Raw genomic sequence first — 8256 nt, 5'->3', positions numbered from 1 at the left:
AAGTAAATAAATAAAGTTTGGGGTGGGGTGGAGAGATGGTTTGGTCAGTACAGTGCTTACCTGAAAGCGTGAAAACCTGAGTTTGGATTCCCCGCCCTGTGTAAGAAGCCAGCTATAGCGCACTGCACTCGGTGCTGGGGAGGGCAGCAGGAGGGTCCCCGGGTGTGCTGGTCAGTCTACCCAGCAGCAGCAGTGAGTTCCGAGTTCTGCCTATCTCAAGAGAAAACAAGATGGAGAGTGTTGAAGAAGACACCTGACCTCCAGCCTGTGGCCTGCACACACACTGGCCTGTACATGAGCAGGCACAGACACACAAAACGACAAACAGAACAAGCTATGCATTAGCAGCGTGGCTGGCTCAGCAGCAGAGTGCTTCCTTAGCATGGTCAAGGCCTGGGGTTGTACACACACACACACACACACACACACACACAGAGGCATACATGTGTGTACACACATACACACTCCAAATGGAACAAATAAATAAACAAACAAACAAATATCCCCTCACTGAGGTGGAGGTGGGGCTGAGATAGAGCATGGGCTTGGTCCTGAGTCAAAGGCTAGCAACACAAAGTCGGGGGAGGGGGCAAGGAGATGGAGAAGGCTTAGCCTAGGATCACAGGCTAACGCTCACTCATAGCCCAGTCCCTGTTCACATCTGCAGCAGTCCATGAGGCTGGGTGGGAGACCCACTAAATATCCTGCAAGACTGGCCCCACGAGGGATGGGAGGGGACTGTGACATTCCAAGACTGTTGAAACACCCTGTCACTAAATACATAAATGAATAAGCAAGCAAGCAAGCAAATACTCCCTCACTGGGCTGTCAGTGTGGCTGAGATTGAGCATGGGTTTGGGTGTGGGTCTGTGCCTAGTGATGCAAAGGAGAGGGGGTAGGAAAAGATGGATGAGAGAGGGAAAAGGAGGTGGAGGGAAAGAGAAGGGAAGAAAGAGGGAGGGGGAAGGAAGAGAAAGAGGAAGGGAGAGGAAGGGAAGGGAAGGGGGAAGAAAAGAGAGGAGGAGGAGAGAAAGAAGAAAAATGGGGGGCAGCTGCGGGAGTGGGGAGACAGCCCCTTGATTCTTAGATTGAGGGCCCCAGGTTTCTAGCAGGTGTGTCTGCATCACTTGTTATACAGGCAGGGCTCAGTCTGAAAAGGGAGATGCAAACTGAGATCTCAGCCATCCACCACCCTGCAGAGCACAGGCTGCAGTCAGCTCACAGCATGGGTCCCTGGTCCCCTCCCTCTTGGCTGTCTGAAGTTTCTCCCTCAGCTCCCTGACCTAAGAGAGGTCAGTTCCTCTTCCGTGTGAGGCTGGTTGTGGGTCTGGCTTAGGCTGCTCTGACAGCTTTCAGAGAGCTCACCCTATGTAGCAGTTCCTCTAACTGATTTATCCCACCACCCCCGTGCTTCAAGGGATGTGGTTTCTTTTGGTTATTTGGCGATGGAACTCAGGGCCTCAGGCATTCTAGGCAAGTGCTTTATCAACACACCCCCTCAGTCCTGGTGTGATTTTTTTTTTATTTTTATTTTTGAAGGCTATGCCTTCTTTCCTTTAATCTTCGTTACCACACAAAGATCTACCAAATAAGCCTTGACAAGGCATATTTAAACACAAAAATGTTCTTGCTTCACTCTGCCAAGGATGCTGAGGTACTTGGGAAGTATCTCCCACGACCTCTCCATGGCTGACATCGTGCCTTTCCATTTTGGAGACAATTTCTTTCCTGTGTTTTGAAAGCCAGAGAACATGCTGCTTTGGTTTCAGGGACTCCTGAGCTGAGCACATCCCTTTGGGGGTGGGGGTGGGAGCAGCTCAGGCAGGAAGGAGCCACCCAGGATGAAAACATCGATCCCCTCCTTTACCCACCCCCACCCCCATCACTGAAAACAAAGCACTGGCCCCACAAAGGGCCCAGACCAAATACGGTCATGGACAGAAACGCCCTTGCCCAGGCACAGCTACCAGGGCTACATCCAGAACTTAAACTGTAGGTCCACCCACCGCCTGGGGTTTTCAAAGAAGAGAACCCATGTCTGCACTCACCAGTGTCTGTGTGCAAGATGGGCTGTTGGCCCCCAAAGGAGTAGGACTCGGGCAGTTTCTGGACGGCACAATCGCAATGAATGAAGATAAAGCAAGACAAACCTCTACAGTCAGGAACAGTGAGGAAGAGGGTAGCTGGGGATGGGGTCCTAGCCCTTTACCCTTGAGAGGCACCCTCGAGACTGCACAGTGCGTTTGAAGTCTAGAAGAGCTGGCCACACGGTCACTTGAGACCCGGGTGGCCATGTGATTAGTGTTGTAGAAAAGATCTCTACTCCAGTGGGCTTGCAGGCTGACCTCCCCTCCTTCCCAGCTGCCTGCCGCTTGCCTGCAGATCTGCAGCTATTCTTAGCAGCCAGCATCCGTCTCAGGGATCCTGAGGAACACGAGGAGTACCAAGGGGCAATAAGGGCACTGAGGACACTGAGGGGCAGTGAGGGGCACTGGGGGAGTCCTGAGGCCCGTGAGCAGGTGAAGGGTCTGTGCTCCCAGCAAAGACGGGAAGAAACTGCCTTGGGTAGAAAAATACTGACTGTGGTATGTTTAACCACGACAGCCTGGAGCCTGGAGGGCCTGACCTGCCTGGAATAGCTTGCCATACACACGCATCCCACCAGCACTCAGGGGGTGTCAGAAAGATGTGCCCGCTTTTGTGATGTTTCTTCTGAACCTCGGGGTTATTTGCAGTGTATGCATGTGAAGGCCACAGGTCAATTTTGCTTTCTTCCTCTATTGCTGTCCACCTTGTTTTTTGAGACAAGAGCTTTCACTGACCCTGGGGCACACACATTTGGGGAGACTGGCCATCCAACAAGCCCTGGGAAATTGACCCAGTGCTGGAATTACAGTTCAGGCTGCATTGGGTGCCAAGGATCCAATATTCTGGAGGTAGAGGCAGGAAGGTCAGAAGTTCAAGGTCATTCTCAGCAACTTGGAGGCTAGCTGGCCTGTATGAGATCCTGTCTAAAAAAAAAAAAATTTAATTAAAATTTAAAAAGATATCATAGACAGATAACCAATATTCTGTTTCCCAAAGAGAACCTACATTTAATCTTCTGTCATAAGTCACCCTATTATCTCATGGTTTAAAGTTAAAGATGTTATGTTCTAGGAGGATAAGGAGATGGCCCTGAGTTCCCAGAACCAATTTCTCAGGATGGTGGTGAGCTTCCTGTCAAGACTGAAGGCTTTTTATAGTTTACTGTTATTCTCCACAGTGCCGGATGAGCACACGGTCCTGGGCGTGCTGGGTATGTGTTCATTCTTTGACCCCTAAAGAAAAGCCTTAAACAGTTCTGAGACTCACCACTAGCTGCCCAAGAGGCACCAACACACTTTATAAAGACATCACCGGTGTGCATAGCTGAGAGTCAACTTTTTCATCACAAAAGCAGGCTGTGAACTTCCAGGAAAACTTCTGAAAATAAAAAAGTGGGGGAGAGTAGGGAAAAACACGAACAATTAGAGACTATTTTATTGTTATTATTTGGCTTTTGAAGACAGGGTTTCTCTGTGGAGCCTTGGCTGTCCTGGAACTTACTTTATAGACCAGGCTGGCCTTGAATTCACACAGATCCAGCTGCCTCTGCCTCCTGACTGCTGGAATTAAAGGCATGGGCCACTATACCTGGCAAAATTATCATTCTTAACTTGTATATCTGTCTGTTGTTTGCAGAATAATGTCCCGATCCAAGAACAAATGTCACAACAATATAGTCAAAGGGTTTTGGGGGGAGGAAGGGTTGTTCTGTTCTGTTTGTTTGTTTTGTTCTGCTCAGGGTTTCTCTATGTAGCTCTGGCTGTCCTGAAACTCACTCTGTAGAGCAGGCTAGCCTCTAATTCAGAGATCTGCCTGCCTCTGCCTCCCAAGTGCTAGGGGTTGTTTGTTTTTCAAAAAGGGTCACATGTAGACCAGACTGGCCACCATCTCACAGACATCCTCCTGCCTTACCTTCTTGAATGCTGGGGTTCTAGGTGTACACCACCACGCTCAAGTGCACATCTCCTTCCACCTTTGCTATGCAAGTTTGAAGTCCCCCAGCACTTCACCTCAAAGGCAGAGTGAATATTCCAGGGAGCTGAGCATGGGAGGGTGGCCTTCCAGACAAGGATAGGCTAAAGAAGGCAGAAGACACAGAAGGCGGAGGGCGCTGCTCAGCATGCACAGGGCCCTAGGTTCTGTCTCCAGGGCCACAAAGAAAAAGAAAGACAAGATGCATGTGAAGACGATCATTTCCAAGTTGCTTTCTCAGGCTGGAGAGCTGGCTCAGCTCAGGGGCTCAGAGCACTTGCTGCTGTTGTAAAGGGCTCAGGTTCAGTTCCCAGCACCCATGTGGCGGCTCACCATCACTGTGACTCCAGTGCCAAAGGACCGGGCACTCTCTTCTGACCTTCAAGGGGAACCAGGCACAACAGAGGTGCAGGCAAAACTACTAATGCAGAAAGTAAGCCTTCAAAGGTACTTCCCTTATAAAACAAAAACAAGAGTCGGGGCAATATAAACACAACTGGTAGCTAACCAGGCTGCCTTTCTGTAAGGATTTAGGGGGTGCCCGGATGGCAGCTGAAGGATCTTCACTTCCTACTTTCCCACTGCTGAGAAACTTCCCTTGTTGCACTCTCCTGAACCTGAACTCTGACATGGTGATGTCAGACATTAGCACCAGTGACTCCATTTTGAATTTGAGTCTTGTGTTCTGGAGCCCAAACAGTGGACTCCTGTAACTTTTACTGACCATCTCCCAAGGATGCTTCCTAACCCTTAGGACCCATGACTATGAGCACCAGACAAAGGGAAGTTAGGTTTGCAGGTGGAACTGAGGATCTTATGAACTCACCGTAAGAGAGGGGCCCCACAGTTCTACCTACCTCAGTGACCATGGCTCACTGAGATCCAAGTCGGATTTCCTACCTCCCAAACTGAGTGTTGTTTACCACTAAATGCGTGGTGAGTTGTTACAGTGGGGATACAGGAAATGATGGAATGCCTAGAAAGAGTTCCTTATTATTATTATTATTATTATTATTCAGGATTTCCTGTAACCCAAGCTAGCCTTGAACTCACTGGGTAGCTGAGGATGACCTTGAACACTGGAACCTCCTGCCTCCACCTCCCAAGTGCTGGGATGTCAGGCCTGTGGCACTGTGTGTTATTTCCATGGTGATGGGGATGGAACCCAGGGCTTTGTGCATGCGGGGCTAGCACTGGGTCAAAGCAATCTGATTCTGTGTCCTAGTCAGGTGTTTATCCCTGGAATGAAGACCATGACCAAAAGCAGCTCGGGGAAGAAAAGGTTTGTTTGGCTTATATGTTGCAGCCACAGCCCATCACCGAGGGAAGCCAAGGCAGGGACTCAGGCAGAGGCCATGGAGGAATGTGGCTCACTGCCTTGCTCCCCAGGGCTTACTCAGCCTGCTTTCTTACAGAAGCCAGGACCTGCTCAAGGGTGTAACTGCCCACAGTGGCTGAGCCCTCCATGTCAGTCACTAATCAAAAGAAGAAGGTATCTTTTTAACTAGGGTTCTCTCTTCCCAAATGACTCATGCTTGTGTCAGGTTGACAGAAAACTAACCAGCACATTCTGTTACTCCATAAATAGACTCATATAGTGTATTGAAGCCTGCTTCCCACTCCTTACTCAACAAAATAGCTTAATCGTCTTTCCACTATACAACTGTATCCAAATTTCTTTAATTGATTATCTTTGGTTGCTTCCAGTTTGGGGCCATTTGGAGAATTAAATTTCCAAGATGCACCAGGCTCCCTTTACTCATGGCAATGGGTCTGCCGGGGGGGGGGGGGCAACTCCATCCACAGCCTGCTGTCACATCACCCCAGGCAAGTGTCCATCACAAGTTGTCCCTAACAGCCATCACCAGTACATCAACGCTCTCAAAAGCATGTGGAGGGCCTCGGTCTTCCGAAACAGCCCCATCGCAGTCCAAAATCCGGGCACTTGCTGCCTTTCAGACCTGGCAGCCAGCCAAGCCCTGTCTCCTCCACAGCGCGGAGCTCAGTGGTTCAGCCTAACGACTTCCGTGGAAAAGCCGCCTTTCAGGGCTTCACATGTTCTAAGATAGGAACTCTTATGTATCCCTCGGAGGACAAAGAGTGTCCCTCAATGAAAACAAAGTCAACAAGATATGCCTCTGTTCTGCACAACACAGCCGAGTGAAAACGGGCAGTCAGTTCCAACCATTGTGCTGTTTCCACAAAAAAGGGCTCATTAGGAAGGCCCGGAGGACACAGTTTATTCCAAGGAAAATGTTCCTGAGCTCACACATCCTGAGGCATGATGACGCCGCTTCCCCAAAAGAGCCCTGTGGGGATCTCAGCTTGTTTTGTTTTGTTATGAGACCAGGCGCATCGACCTCTGGCTCTGCACTGGGTATTCTTCCAGCCCCATTCCTCCCCAGTCTCCTTCAGGGCCACTCGGGGAAGCTACTCTTACGGTCAGGGAGCTGGGTGATGCCTGGCTTCACTGGGGGCCCCTAAAATGCAAAAAGCCCGAAGATATGGTCAATCTCCAAGTCATGTGCAAAAGGGAAGAAGAGGAGATATGTTCTGTGAACGCTTGTCATACAGAGTCCAATATTAGATAAGGGGCCAAGACCAGAGCCAGTGACCTTTCAGGTATCTTTCTTACCAAACAAGCAGGACAACTATAATCCCAGAACTAGGGAGGTAGAGGCAGGAAGATCAGAAATTCAAGGTCATCCTCAACTACATAGCAAGTTCAGAGCCAGCCAAGGCTTCATAGACCCTGTCATTCACACATGTGTGTGTGTGAGTATATATGTATATACACATATACATATGCATATGTGATATATATATACACATATGTGTGTATCTACATATGTGTATATATATACATATATATGTGGGGGGTGTATATGTATATGCATATATGTGTGTATACATATATATATACATATGTGCGTGTGTGTGTATATATATGTGTGTGTGTGTGAGTGTATGTTTATATAAGTTCTTTGAAACAGGTTTTCTCTGTGTAGCCCTGGCTGTCTTGGAACTCACTCTGTAGACAAGGCTGGCCTCAAACTCAAGAGATCCACCTGCCTCTGCCTCCCTGCTAGAATTAAGGCAACTGCCATTATGCCTGGCTCGACCCTGTCTTTAAGACCAAAGGAAGATCTTTTCCAGGAGAGTGATGGGCATTTCTATCCTTCAAGAGTAAGCCTGGCTTCCTCAGCCAATCCCAGACACCCCCAAGCTCTCCCCAAACAGAAGCATTCACTGCAGGAGCTGGCAAGATGGCTGTATGGTTCAAGGCGTTTGTCACACAGGCATAGCGGTCTGAGTTTGATCCTAGGAATCTGTATAACAGTGGAAGGAGAGAACTGACTCCATAGAGTGCTCTCTTGACTTCCACATGTGTGTTTTGATTCATGTGCCCACACACTCCATGCACATACACAGTAGCAATAAATATGCCTTATAATGGGGGTCTTTTTATGTAGCCCAGGTTGGCCTCAAACCTGTGACCCTCCTGCCTCAGCTTCTTGAGTGCTAGGATTGTAGGTGTGAGCCATGATGTAAACAGAACTGAGAGATCATAAAATGTCATGTAGCTGTATGAGAATGTCCCTCTGTTTTATTTTATCCATAAGAGAGAAGGATCTGGGAGCATGTGGGGTCAGGATACCTCCCAATAGCCTAGTGGAAGCCTCCTGACCCACGTTCCTTTGCCAAGGGGCCTCTCATGTGCCCAGCTTGGGTTGTGGTGACCTTTGCTAGCAGCACAGATCACAGGATACTGGCTGAGGACAGTGCAAGAGCTCACTGTGCTTTGCACCACACAGACTTCATTGAATGGATTTAGTCAGAGTGAGATGGTGCCTGGAATCCGAGCCTTGGAGGCTGAGGCAGGGGCATCAAGTGTTGGAGACCAGCCTGGACGACTCTAACCAGACTCTGCAAAGAGAGTCGGGGTAGGGGGAAGTGGGGAGGAGGGAGAGGGAGAGAAGGAGGGGGAGAGAGAAAAGGGAAGAGGGGGAGGGGAGAGGGAGAAAGAGGGACAGAGAGAGGGAGAGAGAGAGAGGAAAAGGGAAAGGGAGAGGGAGGGACAGAGAGAGGGAGAGAGAGAGAGAGAGGAAAAGGGAAAGGGAGGGGGAGAGAGAGGGACAGAGAGAGGGAGAGGGAAGGAGAGAGAGAGGATGAGGGACAGGGAGAGACAGAGAGAGG

This window comes from Psammomys obesus, unplaced genomic scaffold (genome assembly GCF_907164565.1).
Source record: "Psammomys obesus unplaced genomic scaffold, mPsaObe1.curated_primary_1811, whole genome shotgun sequence".
NCBI classification, from domain to species: Eukaryota; Metazoa; Chordata; class Mammalia; order Rodentia; family Muridae; genus Psammomys; species Psammomys obesus.
This window is presented reverse-complemented; position numbering follows the sequence as displayed.